Source organism: Castor canadensis, chromosome 11 (genome assembly GCF_047511655.1).
Source record: "Castor canadensis chromosome 11, mCasCan1.hap1v2, whole genome shotgun sequence".
In the NCBI taxonomy this organism is placed as follows: Eukaryota; Metazoa; Chordata; class Mammalia; order Rodentia; family Castoridae; genus Castor; species Castor canadensis.
The window spans coordinates 51815412-51832786 of record NC_133396.1 but is presented as its reverse complement, the minus strand read 5'-3'; the positions used below and the strand labels follow the sequence as shown (position 1 = coordinate 51832786).

General features: G+C 39.1%; 1 protein-coding gene and 1 non-coding gene across 5 annotated transcripts in view; both read right to left on the bottom strand.

Annotated features, from left to right (window-relative positions):
- The window catches only part of Specc1 (sperm antigen with calponin homology and coiled-coil domains 1), a 290773-nt gene that overhangs the window by 261084 nt on the left and 12314 nt on the right, over nt 1–17375 (bottom strand). The window lies entirely within an intron of this gene.
- On the bottom strand, nt 13615–13779 carry LOC141414149 (U1 spliceosomal RNA). The gene has a single exon (XR_012439233.1). It is a non-coding gene; the product is annotated as a U1 spliceosomal RNA (small nuclear RNA).

Sequence of the window (17375 nt, the reverse complement as noted above, 5' to 3'; positions counted from 1 at the left end):
TTCCACTTTGTCTTAGTCTGGTTTTTTTGTTGCTATAACAAAATATCTAAGTCTGGGGACTTTATAAATAAAAGAAGTTAATTTAGGTCATAGCTGAACCCAAGACCATAGTGCTGGCATTTGCTTGGCTTCAAGTGAGAGTCTTCCTGCTGGGTCCTAACATGTCAGAGGTCATCCCATAATGAAAGAGAGCAAGAAAGTCAGAGAGCTCATTTTTACAACAAAGTCATTCCAGCAATCATCCTTGAATCTACTAATCAAAGCATAGTCCTCATGACCCAATCACATCTAAACATCTCCTCTTGGACCAACTGTTAACACCTTACAATGGAGAGTAAATTTCCAAACAAGTTTTGGTGGGAACATTCAAATCACCACATTCCCACATAGGAGAATGAATGAACCCCTTCTGCTTCCTGCTGGGGTGGAATCAAAGGAGACCTATGGAAATTCAGGGACTTCACCTATACCCAGAGGTGAGGATGCTTCCCTTCCTCCTTCATTACCCCTAGCAACAGTGAAAGCATGGTGTCAGGAGTGGCCTGTGGGAAACCAGAACTCCACCCAGCACTAATGAGGGCCCCCAGCCATCAGTCATCAATAGAACCAGGCAGAGAAGCAGGCATGTTTACCCGCTCCTGGAGGTAACAAGGAATGTCCTCCTTTCCTGTTACGGCAGCATTCAAAAAAGCCAGTGCAAACAAAGTTTAAATAAGATCTAGAGCCTCACAACATAATATTCAAAATATCCAACTGAAAATCATTTATGCCAAAAGCCAGGAAGACCTCAAACTGAATGAGACAAAACAGTCCACAAATACCAGCACTGAGGTAACACAGATGGCAGAGCTATCTGACAGAGATTTTACAGCACCCACCATGAAAACATCTCAACAAACAGTTACACATACAATCGAAACAAACCTAAAAAGTCTCAGCGAAGAAATAAAAGGTATATATTTTAAAAATGGAAATTTTAGAACTGAAAAAATGCAATAACCAAATTCAATATGTGAACTTAACATAGAAGGGAGGGAGCAGAAGAAACAACCCATAAACTTGAACATAAAACGATGGAAATTACTCAATCTGAACAACAGAGAGACTGATAAAGAAGGAGAAGAACAGAGTCTAAAAGGCTGGTTGGGAATATAATAAGAGACCTAACACTTGACATCAGGGTCCAAGAAAGAGGAGAGGGGCAGAGCTGAAAGAATAAATATTAAAAACAAAAATGCTGAAAAATTCTCAAATTTGGCAAAAGACATAAACCTACAGATTCAAAATGCAGAACTCTAAACTGAAAGCCCAAAGAAATTCATACCAAGATACATCAGCATCAAACTTCTGAAAAGACTTTAGTCTTAAAATCAGTGAGGAAAAAACCATTTCCTATAGGAGAAAGAAACAACTCAAATAACAGCAGATTTCTTAGCAGAAGCAATGGAGGGTGGAAGGAAGCAATAAAACATTTTTCAACTGCTGAAAGAAAACTGTCAACCCAGAATCCTAGGTCTAGTGAAAATATCCTTTTTAAAGTAGGAAGCAAACTTCCAAATATAGCACATCAAAAGGTGTGGGACACAGTTATAGCAATGCTGACCAGGAAATGAACAGCATTGAATGTTTTCATGAAAAAAGAGAACATCTCCAGTCAATGGTTCCATTCCCTATCTCAAGAAATAGAAGAGGGATTCCAAGATGGCGGCTAGAGGGAGGAAGCAGAAAGCGTGCCTTCTAAAGTAAAATCTTGGAGAGACGCTGGAGATACACCTTACAGGAAAAACCACTGAGAAGAGGCAAAACTTTGACTCCTCCACACCTCCAGCCTGTGCATAGCATCTCCACTTCACGTTAAATGGAGAAACCAGGATGACTCCCATGCCACCGCCAGACGGCAGCACCCAGACGGCTTGGGAAGATGCAGACCACAAGGTGAGCTAAGCGGCACGCGGTAAATCCCACAGACAACCCTGGGCCAGATCAGCATAGCTCCCTTGTCAGACTGACCCCCACCCAGGGAAAAAAGAAAAAACACTAAATAAGCAATAACAATAAAAAAGACACATAGCAAAGAGGGCGGGGTATCCTGAGTGCCAAAGTGGGGGGAAGAGAAATCCCTCACAACAAGCCAGCTGGAGAAGGCAGAAGTGGCAGCACATGCCCAGCAATCAAGAGCAGGAAAGCTTGTAAAAGTGGCAGTGGGAGGAAAACTCCACAGGAGAGGAGGGAAGACCCACTTCCCATGTGAACTGTAAATAAACATGCAGGCCTGAGAAAGCGGGTGCAGTGTCACCTCCCCCAGTGTGCTTGGAAAGGGGAAAGCTTGTAGCAGTGGCTCTGTGCCCAGAAGAACTCTAAGTAAACAAAGCCTGAGGGGCCAGGTAAGTGCTAAGCTCATCCCAGAGATCTGCATAAATAACACCACCAGCAACAGCAGGCTGACAGCAGCAGGCAGGCAAGCCACAGCCTCAGATAGCCATTCACAGAACTGTCTCCAGACTCTTTTTTTTTTTTCTCCCTACCTTTGATGAGACAACAACCGAACTACACCTGCATGCTGAAAAACTTACTGTAACTATATTGCTTTTGAACTCGGGACACTTTGTGGTGTTTTTTTTGTTTTGTGTTGTTTTGTTTTGTTTTGTTAGTTTTTTTCCCCTTTGATGAGACAATGACAGAACTAGTTCTGAGACACCATCTCCAGGATTGGAGGCCGAGGGACCAACACCAAAATTATTAAGACTGAAATTTTATTGCATTTGAACTTGGAGTTTTTTTTTTTTTTCATTTATTTATTATTTATTTATTTATTTATGTTTTCAATCCTCTCTCTGTCTCTCTAATGCCTATTCAGCTTAGTACACTATCTCTCCCTGTTTATATCTTTGAAACTTTTGCTTGTTTTGTTTTTTCTACTTGTTTGTTTATTTGTTTTTCCCTTTTTCTTTAACTTCTTTGCTTTCCATCTCCTCTCACCCTTCCATTCTCAATATCACCATTGTTATTATTACAAGCTAGAAAATACTTAATTGCACACAGTACAGAGACAATAACAACACCAAGGGCAATGACAGGAAGACAGAAAAAACAGGGAAACCAGTTTCCCCATGGCAAAAAATTAGTACAGGAACCAGAGGGAAATGAAGAAAACAGATACTCAGACCCACACTCCAACAAAATGAAGATAAACGATATCAAAGAACCCAATGAAGCCCACAAGAACAATCTAAAAGAAGAAGTACTACAGGTAATCAATGAGAATTTTACAGAGATGATACTATATGGTCAACCCAAATGTACAGGAGACACTCAAGAAATTCCAAGACAACAAAAATAGAGAACTTGAAAAAGCACAAGAAGAAATAAAAGAAACCATAGAAGCACTGTATAAACACCAAAGTGAAACAAAGAACACTATTAAGAAAGAGTTAAATGAACTCAGGGCAAAAACAGACAACATTAAAGAGGAAGTAACTCAGGATATGGAAAACCTCAGAAAAAAGAACAAAACAGAATTGCAAAACAAAATGGAAGGCCAATCCAGCAGAATAGAACAGAAGACAGAATCTCAGAACTTGAAGATGAAATGGTAATTAAAGGAAAAACCAAAGAACTATTAGTTAAACAACTTAAGACCTGTGAAAAGAAAATGCAAGAACTCACAACTACATCAAAAGACCAAACCTGGGAATCATGGGCATTGAGGAAGGAGAAGAGGTGCAAGCAAAGGGAATGCGTAATATATTCAACAAAATAATAACAGAAAATTTCCCAAATCTAGAGCAATCTATTCCCATACAGATGTAAGAGGCCTCCAGAACATCAAACAGACCAGACCAAAATAGAACTACCCTACAGCATATTATCATTAAAACAACAAGTACAGAAACTACAGAAAGAATATTGAAGGCTGTAAGAGAGAAAAAACAAATAACATACAAAGGTAAACCCGCCAAAATCACAGCAGACTTCTCAACAGAAACATTAAAAGCAAGAAGAGCTTGGGGTGACATCTTCCGGGCACTGAGTGAAAATAACTTCAACCCCAGGATACTCTACCCAGCAAAACTATCATTCAAAATAGATGGAGCAATAAAAGTCTTCCATGATAAGCAGAAACTAAAACAATATGCGACCACAAAGCCATCACTACAAAAGATTCTTCAAGGGATTTTGCACACAGAAAGCGAAACCAAACATAACCATGAAAGGGCAGGCAGCACCAAACTACAGGAAAAGAAAAAGCAAGAAAGTAGAGAGTAATCTCAACTTAGGTACACACAATCAAACCTTCAAACAACTAAGACAACTAAATGACAGGAATCACCACATACCTATCAGTACTAACACTTAATGGACTTAATTCACCCATCAAAAGGCACCATTTGACGAAGTGGATTAAAAAGGAAGATCCAATAATTTGTTGCTTACAGGAGACTCATCTCACCGACAGAAATAAGCACAGGCTTAGCATGAAAGGCTGGAAGAAGATTTACCAAGCCAATGGCTCCCGAAAACAGGCAGGAGTAGCAATACTTATCTCTGACAAAGTAGACTTCAAACTTACATTGATAAAACGAGATTAAGAAGGACATTCCACACTAATAAAAGGGGAAATAGACCAAAAGGAAATAACAATTATCAACCTATATGCACCCAATGTCAACACACCCAATTTCATCAAACATACCCTGAAGGACCTAAAAGCATATATTAACTCCAACACAGTGGTTGTGGGAGACTTTAACACCCCATTATCATCAATAGATAGGTCATCCAAACAAAAAATCAATAAAGAAATCCTAGATCTAAAATATACAATAGATCAAATGGACCTACTTGATGTCTACAGAACATTTCATCCAACTTCTACACAATATACATTCTTTTCAGCAGCTCATGGAACCTTCTCCAAAATAGATCATCTCCTAGAGCACAAGGCAAGCCTCAGCAAATATAAGAAAATAGAAATTATACTGTGCATACTATCTGATCACAATGTAATAAAACTAGAACTCAATAACAAAAGTAAAGACAAAAAAACATGGAAACAGCTGGAAACTGAATAACTCATGCTTAATGAACAATGGGTCATTGATGAAATAAAAGAGGGAATTAAAAAGTTCCTGGAAGTCAATGAAAATGAAAACACAGCCTACCGGAACCTATGGGACACAGCAAAGGCAGTCCTGAGAGGAAAGCTTATAGCCATGAGTGCATATATTAAAAAGACTGAAAGATCCCAAATCAATGACCTAATGATACATCTCAAACTCCTAGAAAAACAAGAACAAGCAAATCCCAAAACAAATAGAAGGTTTGAGAAATAATAAAAATAAGAGCTGAAATCAATGAAGTAGAAACCAAAAAACCCATACAAAGAATTAATGAAACAAAAAGTTGGTTCTTTGAAAAAATAAACAAGATTGACAGACCCCTGGCAAACCTGACTAAAATGAGGAGAGAAAAAACCCAAATTAGTAGAATCAGGAATGCAAAAGGGGAGATAACAACAAACACCATGGAAGTCCAGGAAATCATCAGAGACTACTTCGAGAACCTATATTCAAGTAAATTCGAAAATTTAAAGAAATGGACAGATTTCTAGATATATATGATCATCCAAAACTGAACCAAGAGGAAATTAATCAGCTGAATAGATGTATAACGCAAAATGAAATTGAAGCAGCAATCAAGAGTCTCCCCAAAAAGAACAGTCCAGGACCTGATGGATTCTCTGTTGAATTCTATCAGACCTTTAAAGAAAAACTGACACCAACCCTCCTTAAACTGTTCCATGAAATAGAAAAGGAAGGAAAACTGCCAAACACATTTTATGAAGCCAGTTTTACACTTATCCCAAAACCAGGCAAAGATACCTCCAAAAAGGAGAACTATAGGACAATCTCCTTAATGAACATTGATGCAAAAATCCTCAATAAAATAATGGCAAACTGAATTCAACAACACATCAAAAAGATTATTCACCAATACCAAATAGGCTTCATCCCAGGGATGCAGGGGTGGTTCAACACACAAAAACCAATAAATGTAATAAACCACATTAACAGAAGCAAAGACAAAAACCACTTGATCATCTCAATAGATGCAGAAAAAGCCTTTGATAAGATCCAACACCATTTCATGATAAAATCTCTAAGAAAACTAGGAATAGAAGGAAAGTACCTCAACATTATAAAAGCTATATATGACAAACCTACAGCCAAAATTATACTTAATGGAGAAAAACTGAAACCATTCCCTCTAAAATCAGGAACTAGACAAGGATGCCCACTATCTCCACTCCTATTCAACATAGTACTGGAATTCCTAGCCAGAGCAATTAGGCAAGAAGAAGGAATAAAAGGAATACAAATAGGTAAAGAAACTGTCAAAATATCCCTATTTGCAGACGACATGATCCTATACCTTCAAGACCCAAAAAACTCTACTCAAAAGCTCCTAGACACCATCAATGCTATAGCAACGTAGCAGGATATAAAATCAACATAGAAAAATCATAAGCATTTCTATACATTAACAATGAGCAAACTGAAAAAGAATGTATGAAAACAATTCCATTTACAATAGCCTCAAAAAAAAATCAAATACCTAGGTGTAAACCTAACAAAGGATATGAATGACCTCTACAAGGAAAACTATAAACTTCTGAAGAAAGAGATTGAGAAAGACTATAAAAAGTGGAGAGATCTCCCAGGCTCATGGATTGGTAGAATCAACATAGTAAAAATGTCAATACTCCCCAAAGTAATCTACATGTTTAATGCAATTCCCATCAAAATTCCAATGACATTCATTAAAGAGATTGAAAACTCTTCCGTTAAATTTATATGGAAACACAAGAGGCCACGAATAGCCAAGGCAATACTCAGTCAAAAGAACAATGCTGGAGGTTTCAGATACCCGACTTCAAACTATATTACAAAGCAATAACAATAAAAACAGCATGGTACTGGCACAAAAACAGACATGAAGACCAGTGGAACAGACTAGAGGACCCAGATATGAAGCCACACAACTATAACCAACTTGTCTTTGACAAAGGCACTAAAAACATATGATGGAGAAAGACAGCCTCTTCAACAAAAACTGCTGGGAAAACTGGTTAGCAGTCTGCAAAAAAACTGAAACTAGATCCATGTATATCACCCTATGCCAATATTAACTCAAAATGGATCAAGGATCTTAATATCAGACCTGAAACTCTAAAGTTGATACAGGAAAGAGTAGGAAATATTCTGGAATTAGTAGGTATAGGTAAGAACTTTCTCAAAGGAACCCCAGCAGCACAGCAACTAAGAGATAGCATAGATAAATGGGACTTCATAAAGCTAAAAAGCTTCTGCTCAAAAAAAGAAATGGTCTCTAAACTGAAGAGAACACCCACAGAGTGGGAGAAAATATTTGCAAGCTACACATCAGACAAAGGACTGATAACCAGAATATATAGGGAACTTAAAAAACTAAATTCTCCCAAAATTAATGAACCAATAAAGAAATGGGCAAGTGAACTAAACAGAACTTTCTCAAAAGAAGACATTCAAATGGCCAAAAAACACATGAAAAGATGCTCACCATCTCTAGCAATAAAGGAAATGCAAATTAAAACCACACTAAGATTCCACCTCACCCCTGTTAGAATAGCCATCATTAGCAACACCACCAGCAACAGGTGTTGGCGAGGATGCGGGGAAAAAGGAACCCTCTTACACTGTTTGTGGGAACATAAACTAGTACAACCACTCTGGAAAAAAATTTGGAGGTTACTTAAAAAGCTAAACATTGATCTACCATTTGATCCAGCAATACCACTCCTGGGGATATACCCAAAAGACTGTGACACAGGTTACTCCAGAGGCACCTGCACACCCATGTTTATTGTGGCACTATTCACAATAGCCAAGTTATGGAAACAGCCAAGATGCCCCACCACCGATGAATGGATAAAGAAAATGTGGTATCTATACACAATGGAATTTTATGCAGCCATGAAGAAGAATGAAATGTTATCATTTGCTGGTAAATGGATGGAATTGGAGAACATCATTCTGAGTGAGGTTAGCCCTGCCCAAAAGACCAAAAATCGTATGTTCTCCCTCATATGCAGACACTAGATCAAGGGCAAACACAACAAGGGGACTGGACTTTGATCACATGATAAAGCAAGAACACAAAAGGAAGGTATGAGGATAGGTAAGACACCGAAAAAACTAGATAGCATTTGTTGTCCTCAACACAGAGAAACTAAAGCAAATATTAAAGAAACTGAGGCCAATAGAAGAAGGGGACCAGGAACTAGAGAAAAGGTTAGATCAAGAAGAATTAACCTAGAAGGTAACACACATGCACAGGAAATCAATGCGAGTCAACCCCCTGTATAGCTATCCTTATCTCAACTAGCAAAAACGCTTGTTCCTTCCTATTATTGCTTATACTCTCTCTTCAACAAAATTAGAGATAAGGGCAAAATAATTTCTGCTGGGTATCGAAGGGGTGGGAAGGAGAGGGAGGGGGTGGGGGGGTAAGGGTAAGGGTGGGGGAAGGGGGGAAAAATGACCCAAACATTGTATGCACATATGAATAAAAAAAAAGAAATAGAAGAGCAAAACATACCCAAAGCAAGTAAAAAGGAAGAAACTACTAAGATAAAAGAAATCAATGAAGTTGAAAACTGAAGCATAAGAGAAAAAAAAAAACAAACAATGCAATAAAGCACTAATTCTTTGAATATCAATAAAATCAGAAAACAGCTAGCAAGTCTGATAAAAAGACAGAAGATACAGATTATCAACTATCAGAATGAGACAGGGATATCACTACAGACCCTATTGATATCAAAAAATAAGAAAACACTATAAATAACTCTACATATCAAAATTTGATGACTTAGATGAAATGGACTAATTACAGAAAAAAACACAAATTACCATAATTCACCCAATATGAAATAGGTAATTTGGATAGCTCTACAACCACTGAGGAAATTAAATTTGTAATTTAAAAACTCCCCAAACAGAAACATTAACGTTAAAATTTTACAAATGACATATTAGGTAATTACACCCTTCCCTAACAAGTAAAAACAATGATAAAATATGTAATTGGGTATTTTGTGTAGTATAAAAAATTTCAGAAAACTAAAGTTTTGTCTAAAGAATAAACACTTAAAATGTCTTAACTCACAAAAGAGAAATCTCTGGACCAAGAGTTTCACTGAAAAATCCTACCAAATATTTAATGGACAATTCTCACCAATTCTACAGTAGTATCTTTGAGAAACTGGAAGACATGGGAGCATATCTCAATTCATTTTATGAAGTTTCTGTTGCTCTGGTTTTAGAACTGGATAAGAACAGTACTGAAAAAAACTGAAGACCAATATGCCTCATGAGTACAGACATTAAATTCCTTAAATTACTTAATATAAAATCAGCAAGTGGAAGCAATACATAAAAATGCTGAAATCAAGTAGGGTTCATTTCAGAAATGCAAGGCTGGTTCAATATTTGAAAATCAATTGATGTAATCCACCATATGAATGTGCTGAAGAAGATAACTCACAAATCACATCAATCAATGCAGAAAAAGAAACACTTGATAGGGGTTAGGGATGTTGCTCGGGGTAGAGCACATGCTTAGTGTGCTGGAGATCATGGGTTTAATCCCCTGCACCAAAAAAAGAAAAGGAAAAGGAAAGGGAAGGTGATGGGGAAGGGGAAGAAGAAGAAAAACAGGAGGAAGAAGAGGAATGAAGAAGAAGGAGGAGGAGGAGAAAGGAAGAAAGGAAGGAAGGGAGTACTTGACAAAATCCAACAACCATTCATGATAAACATGCTCAGAAAATACCAACTTGATAAAGAACATAAAGCCTAAAGCTAACATATACTTAAGAATGACAAAATAAAAGTCTGAATGTTTGAACAAATGCAAGCAGGATGGCCTGGAGCTCTCTTCTCAAAGTGAAGTCTTGCCAGGTGCCAGTGGCTCACACCTAGCTACTTGGAAGGCTGAGATTGGGAGGATCTTGGTTTGAAGCCTGCCTGGGCAAAAAGTTTATAAGACTCCATTTCCAAAATAACCAGAACAAAATGGTCTGGAGACCTAGCTCAAGTGGTAGAGCACTGTACCCACTTTGCAAGCTCAAAGCCCTGAATTCAAACCCCTGACACACCCCCCCACCACCACCACCACAAACACACACACAAAGCGAAGCCTTTTTTAAGGAGTTAAAACCTTCGCACCCTCGAGCCTGAGATCTGAGATGCCCTCAAGGAATCTTTCCTATTGTCCCAATGCAAGACACTTGGCTTCTTTTTAATGGCCATGATCTCTTAACCAGACACACTTTCCTTGACCCCAACTTTACACTTTTCTTCACTTCTGGGCAAACTGCAAGTTTTTAAACCTTTCCCTGTGGTTTTCACTCACATTTCTCACTGTAAACTTGACTAAGAACAGCCAGCCATAACCATGCCACAGCCTGAATGTTGGGCCACTTTGAAAATTCCTCTCCCAGGTTTATCAGTCCATCATATCTAAACCCGAGCTCCCATGAAGTCTTAGGGGATGGGCAAAACGAAGGCTGGTTCTTTGCTATGAAGCCTCTAGCCCATCCTGTTCCCATCTGAAACCTCACAAGCAGAGTCTTCACTGCCTGAATTTCTAGAGACACTCTGGTCTACTGAGCTCTCATCAGAATCGCTCATTAAGCTCTGCTTACAGCATGCTAGGGCTTTGCTAGCCCTCATCTCCAAACTTTTCCAAATTCCTCCAAAGGCACATTGTCAGCAACAAACCCACTCCCAGAACAAATTTTCTGTGTCTATCAGGCTTTTCTTCACTGTGACAAATTATATGGAAAAACAACTTAAGGGAGGAAGGAGTTATTTTTGGCTCACAGTTTTCAGAGGTTTCAGTCCATGGTAGGCTGGTTCTGAGGCAGGCTAGAATTAGGGCAAGTTCAAGATGCATAAAAATTTATGACTTAACATTACATTTACCATGTCCTGGTCCAAGAATGGCCCTCACCTGGCCTGGGGACCACCCATGTTTCTTCCCATTCATTGATTATTGGATGGAAATCACCTGGTTCTTCCCTTCCCATAGGTTATCATAGATTTTAAAAACACCTAGAGAAAAGAAGCATTTTCTCTCTGCCTCTAGATTCCACCTGCATCCACCATGCTCCCTTTTGTATTTCCCTTCCCTAACTTTTAATAAATCTCAATTACATCCACTTGTCCTGCCACAAATTATTCACAGTGAGACACAAAGAATTTGGAAGGCTTCTGGTTGTAGACTGCATCTGCACTGTTAACATTTGTGGTGAGCCAGCCAGGAGTTAAAGGGTGAGAACTCAAGATGCTATTTCTATTAATTTCCTTTCTCTTAATGCATTCCTTTCTCTTAACGCATCCCTTTCTGTCCTCTGGCCCTGTATCCCTCCACCTGATATTTTGGAACCAAACACCACTGATGGCTTGGATGGTGTGGGATCCCCCACACTGGGAAAATGGCCCCTTGAGGAAAGGCACCTAGTGCCTTACTGGGACTTGGGCTGCTCCTAAGCACGCAGTTCATGTTGCTGGTTCATGCCCCAGGGATACATGCCCCAGGGATACATGCCCCAGGGGACAGACCACATTAAATCAAGATACCCTACCCTCTTCCTCACCTCCTCCCACCTTTTTTGCATGATAGACTTGCTCTCCCAAAAATGCCACTGTGTAGAAAGCATGCACCAAGATCCCTAACCACCTGTCTCAGGCAGCCACATGACCTGGAGAGGATGACCATGACTGCCCCAGGGCCCTGGGCAACTCAGCCATGGTGGGCACCAGTCATGGTGGCTGTTGCCACAGGCACTCAGGCTGGGCCCTTTTGTCCACACATCCCTCACCCCATAACCTGTCCCGTGCTATGAGCTGTTGTTGGAGTTCTGGAGGATGAATGAGAGGCATGCCTCACCTGACCCACCTGGCCCCAGGCTTTAAAGTACCTCTGAAGGGGCCAGGGATGCCCGCTGGAGTCGCACAATTGAGCAGACAGGAGGAGGAGGAAGTGGCGCAAAGAGCACCACCGCCTCCACTGCTGCAAGTACCCGGGGAACACAAAGGTCTCAGTTCTGGCTGCCGTGGCCCTGGGCCTCAGGCCAGACCCCTCTTTCCTGTGGCTACGATGTGTCCACACCCTTCCTCCTCTTCCTCCCCTGTCCCACACCATTGTTCTTTTGCCTGCCATGCCTGTTTGCCCTGGGCACCCCATCCTGACTATCACTTGTGCTTTGCTTGTCCCTACAGCCTGGAAAGGTCACAGAAATGCTCACCCTGAGGTCACATCTCCCTGTCCCAGGGACACAAGCTCTGGACCTGCAAGTAAGTGTCTGGCACCATTCACTGATGGGGCTTATGGGGCTGGTTACCAGATTCTAAAGAAAGTTTCTAAGTCTCTTTTCTTTAGGAACGCTAACAAGGACTGGCCGAGTGACTCAAATGGTAGAATGCCTACCTAGCAAGTGTGAGACCATGAGTCCAAATCCCACCTTAGTCTGCTATGATTACTTAGTTGCTTCATTACTTGGGTAGCATTCAGGATCAGCATCTCATTTGGGAGCCCCATACTGGGGTGGAGAGATGAGCCCTTAGGAGAATGGCTGACTGGAAGCCAATGTACCCTGCGCTTGCTGGCAAGTTGGAGTCATCCCACTAAACCAGGTTGAAAGAACTGATACTGGAGATTTCCTTGAGGTAAGAGGGATCCCTTACAAATCTCAAAAGTTCTTATTTCTGTCTCCAAGGGTAATTTCCGCCTTCCCTTTCCTTCTTTCTCTACACCAGCCAGCATAGGGGAAGCCAAAGTATTCATTTGGTTGTATCCTTAAATACTCGGAGCGCTTTGATCCTGCTAATCTAAAAAAAAGACAACTAACTCATGGGCAATAACACCTGTCTGTCAGGGGAGATGTCTTTATTCCTATAACAGATTGCTGTTTTCAGCCTGTATGTTGCATGTAACACGTCTTTGTGTTCCATTTGAAAGCTTCTTTGGAGGCCACCATGCTGCCACCATGATGAAGCCACCACATGTCCGAAGCCATTATCCCTAGGAACAGAAAATTCATGGGTGACTCTATCTTGTCATCCTCTAGAAAAATTATAACTAACTTGTGGTTAAAATTCTCCAAATTAATACAGTTTTAAATACATTAATATGTTAAGGACTGAGCAAAGTATAGAGTATTTGTGTTAAAGATCTATTATAAACTACTTAAGAATCAAGTGACCAACCTACTAAAAATAACAAAAAATGATTTAAGAGTGCACTCTGAGTTAATATGATTGTTTTGTGTGTCATTGTGTGCTTTCTCTGTATGTCTTCATCTGTCATCTACTAATGTACTTATGGCCACTGAATTTTTACTTTTTTGAGCTCGTACATGTGCACTTAAATTGACATTTTTGGCATGCTTAGATCAAAACATCTGTGGGTTTAGATATCTTTAGGATTTTTTTTTTGAGGTACTGGGGCTTGAACTCAGGACCTGTACCTTGAGCCATTCCATGGAGGGTTTTTTTTTTTATTTTTTTTTTTTAGGGGAGAGCGCGAACGCAGTCCCCCACTACCACAAATTATGCAGTCGAGTTTCCCACATTTGGGGAAATCGCAGGGGTCAGCACATCCGGAGTGCAATGGATAAGCCTTGCCCTGGGAAAACCACCTTCGTGGATCACGGTATCTCCCCTGCCAGGTAAGTTTAGGGGTTTTTTTTTTTTTAGATAGGGTCTCATGAACTATTTGCCTGGAATGGCTTCAAACCATGATCCTCCTGATCTCTGCCTCCTGAGTACCTAGGATTACCGGTGCCCAGCTTTTAGGATGATTCTTAAACTACTTTTATAAAATTTATGTGTAAAACTGTCTCAAAAGCTATCTAAAGTTCTAATCCCAATCAGCCCTAACAGGCTGGGATGTAGCTCGGTGGTACAGCGCTTGCCTAGCATGCATGAGGCCCTGGGTTCTATCCCAGCACCAAAAAAAGAAAAGACAAAAAAAAAAAAAAAAAACCTCTCCCCAATCAGCCCTAACTATCTTCTGCTTTAGGACTAAAAAAAATTATGGATAATAATCTGTTTCATTCTATTGTGAGTGTAATTAGATTTAACTCTTTTGTAATTGGGTTTATTAACCCATGTGTTCTTGTATATTACTATTATAAAAAATATAATTTAATTTTCCTCCTGAGTCTTTTAAGGTATAAGGTTGCTAAGAGTTTTATTAAAAACAGTGTTATCTAAATTCAGGTTTTTAAAAAGGTTGTTTCAAGGTACAAATTAAGGTCTTAAACCTTGTAAGTTTCCTAGAAGGTTTTCTGAGGTCAAAATTTAAGGTACTAATGTGTATTTCTGTTTTATCAAAATAACTGTCAGGGATATTTGGTGCAATAGGCTGACACAAAATTTTATCCAAACCAAACAAAAGCTCAGATGGGATGATAAAACCTTAAGTTTATATTGGGGTCTCCTATAAGGTGGTTAATCCTAAAATACTGGGTTGTGCATGTCATTAACTCTCAACGACTGAGCCTGTTATTCTTGGGCTCCAGGGGCTGCATGCAGGTCAACACACCCTGCTGTGTGTCCCAAGTCATTCTGTTACCTAATTATCAGCAGCCTAGGATGTGATTTCTTATCAAGAGCCAAGCCATGACTCTCAGTCATTGGGTTTCCTCACTTTATGCTTGCTCCATTTTTACTGTTTCTGTATCTAATCATTTGAGACATTAATCTTATGCCTTATTATTATCTTTTTTTTTAAGTGCTTGTTCTCCCAAAAGGATTTTATATTACAACTTGTACTTATGCTCCAAAACTATTCAGTTTTCTTGCACTGAGAAACTGCTTCCCCATTATTGACTCCTAACTTCCATCAGCCAACCTTGGGATTTGGATTTGGTAGTTAATTTTGTACTTGTTAAAAAGAGTTCATATTGAGATGTTTCCTTTTAACACTAAACAGATTGCCTTCTTTGGTATTATTTTACATGTTGCTTTTGGTATCAGCCTCTTTGTCCAGTGTATAATAGTTCTGATGTTTTATTGTTTACTGATAAACATATCTTAAAAGGTTTTTTTCTAAAAAAAAAATCATCAAACTCAATAAGTGAGTTCTCTTCATAGCCCATTTGAAATTGCTTACTATTCTTTGCATCCTGCCTAAATTAGTCTCTTGTCAGACACAAAAACCCTAAGGCATTTTTCTGGTAACACTGAGGAAACTAAGTAAAAATTATTTTAAATGGTTCTAATACTGCTAGTGCCTTGTATGTGTATCTAAATGTTATAAAATCATTTGTAAAGTTAGAAGTATATACATGTAAACAGCTATGGTTCTTTTATCTAAAGTACATTCTATCTAATAAGGTCTTTGACATTTCTCTACTGTTTATGACAAATGCTAAAAGTTCTGCCATTTAGGCCTGACATCTGTTTGTCAGATAAACACTGGTTTATCTGACATTGGCTAGATAAACATTGCTTTATATATATGATATACAATTGAACATTAAAACAGGGGCTATTTGGGATTACTGATACTGCCTTCCCCCAACCATTGGAAAATTTATAGACTTTTTAATTGACAGTACTAACAACCACTAACTTATTACTTTACCTATCCAAAATTCAAGGTTTAAGCTGTGGTGCTGCTACTGGCCCCACTGCATGTTAGGTGTGACTTGTATTCAAGTATATAAGCCTCTAAAATAGAGTTATAAAAGGACACTGTACCAAACTGGTGTCTTAGATTCTTTTACAAGTTTGCACATATGTTCTCAATTGTAATAAGAGAGGTTTAGTAATACAATACTATTATGTTAATTGCTAATCTGTTAACCATCATTACTTTAAGTTTTGTCATTACAGTTCTGATCCTTCTGGAACATTTACAGACAAGCCCATGAAAAATGACGCTGACAAGTGCTTATCTGTCAGCCAGGACAGACATTCTTAAGTATTGGGGTCGTTTTCTATTTTCCTTGTAAAACTTTATAACTGTTGTCTGTTAACACTTTACAACAATTTAAAGGTGTCAGTACATCTTCTATGGGACAATTGGATTTAATTAAGCCCAATCTAACAACATTTTTTTTTCTATTTTTTTTTTTTTACTATTCATATGTGCATACAAGGCTTGGGTCATTTCTCCCCCTGCCCCCACCCCCTCCCTTACCACCCACTCCGCCCCCTCCCTCTCCCCACTACCCCCTCAATACCCAGCAGAAACTATTTTGCCCTTGTTTCTAATTTTGTTGTAGAGAGAGTGTAAGCCATAATAGGAAGGAACAAGGGTTTTTGCTGGTTGAGATAAGGATAGCTATACAGGGAGTTGACTCACATTAATTTCCTGTGTGTGTGTGTTACCTTCTAGGTTAATTCTTTTTGATCTAACCTTTTCTCTAGTTCCTGGTCCCCTTTTCCTATTGGCCTCAGTTGCTTTTAAGGTATCTGCTTTAGTTTCTCTGCGTTAAGGGCAACAAATGCTAACTAATTTTTTAGGTGTCTTACCTATCCTCACCCCTCCCTTGTGTGCTCTCGCTTTTATCATGTGCTCAAAGTCCAATCCCCTTGTTAACAACCATTTTTTAATAAATCTCTTTGTTGCTTAGTTTGGCCAACAAGGTTGCATTGGCACTGACTTCTGATCTGTTTGATGTGTTACTTCTACTCCTCCATGGGACAAAGTTTGACTTTCTGAAAGAAGCTATGATTTTCTGGGAGAAGCTATTCCTGGCTCCGAGGGACAAAAGTGCCAAATTGGCAGAATCTTCAGAGACAACTTTTCAGAGAAATAGTTTCAAAAGAATACAGTTCAAAAGGCCTACACAAATGTGGGAACTTCTCCAGATCCAGATAAAGTAATTATGCCAGACCTCTAAAAATAGCCAAAGTGAGATACTTTTTTTAAAGGGGGCCCTTACACATGTGCTCTAATATTTAAGCCTTCTAGGCTTCTGGCAAAAGGCAAAGTCATGTCTTTGGCCAAGGCCTTCCGTTTAAGCAAAAAAGCAATGTAACTTCCAATAGTATGTAACTTCTACTTAGGGACACTGTGAGGTTTTTTTTTTTTTTTGTATAGAACTTAGTCCTATTGATGTTTACCCTCTAATTGTACTGGCACCTGCCCCCTAGTATACCTGGCCCCTAATATAAATGTTGCCCTAAACAATCAGTCCTTAACTACCCACTATAGTGGCAATACAAACAGAGGGCCATGCAAGGGTTAAAAATAGCTACAGGTATGGACACCTATTTAAAAAAAAAACAGCCTCTAGTTGTCACTTTTTAAAATAAAAA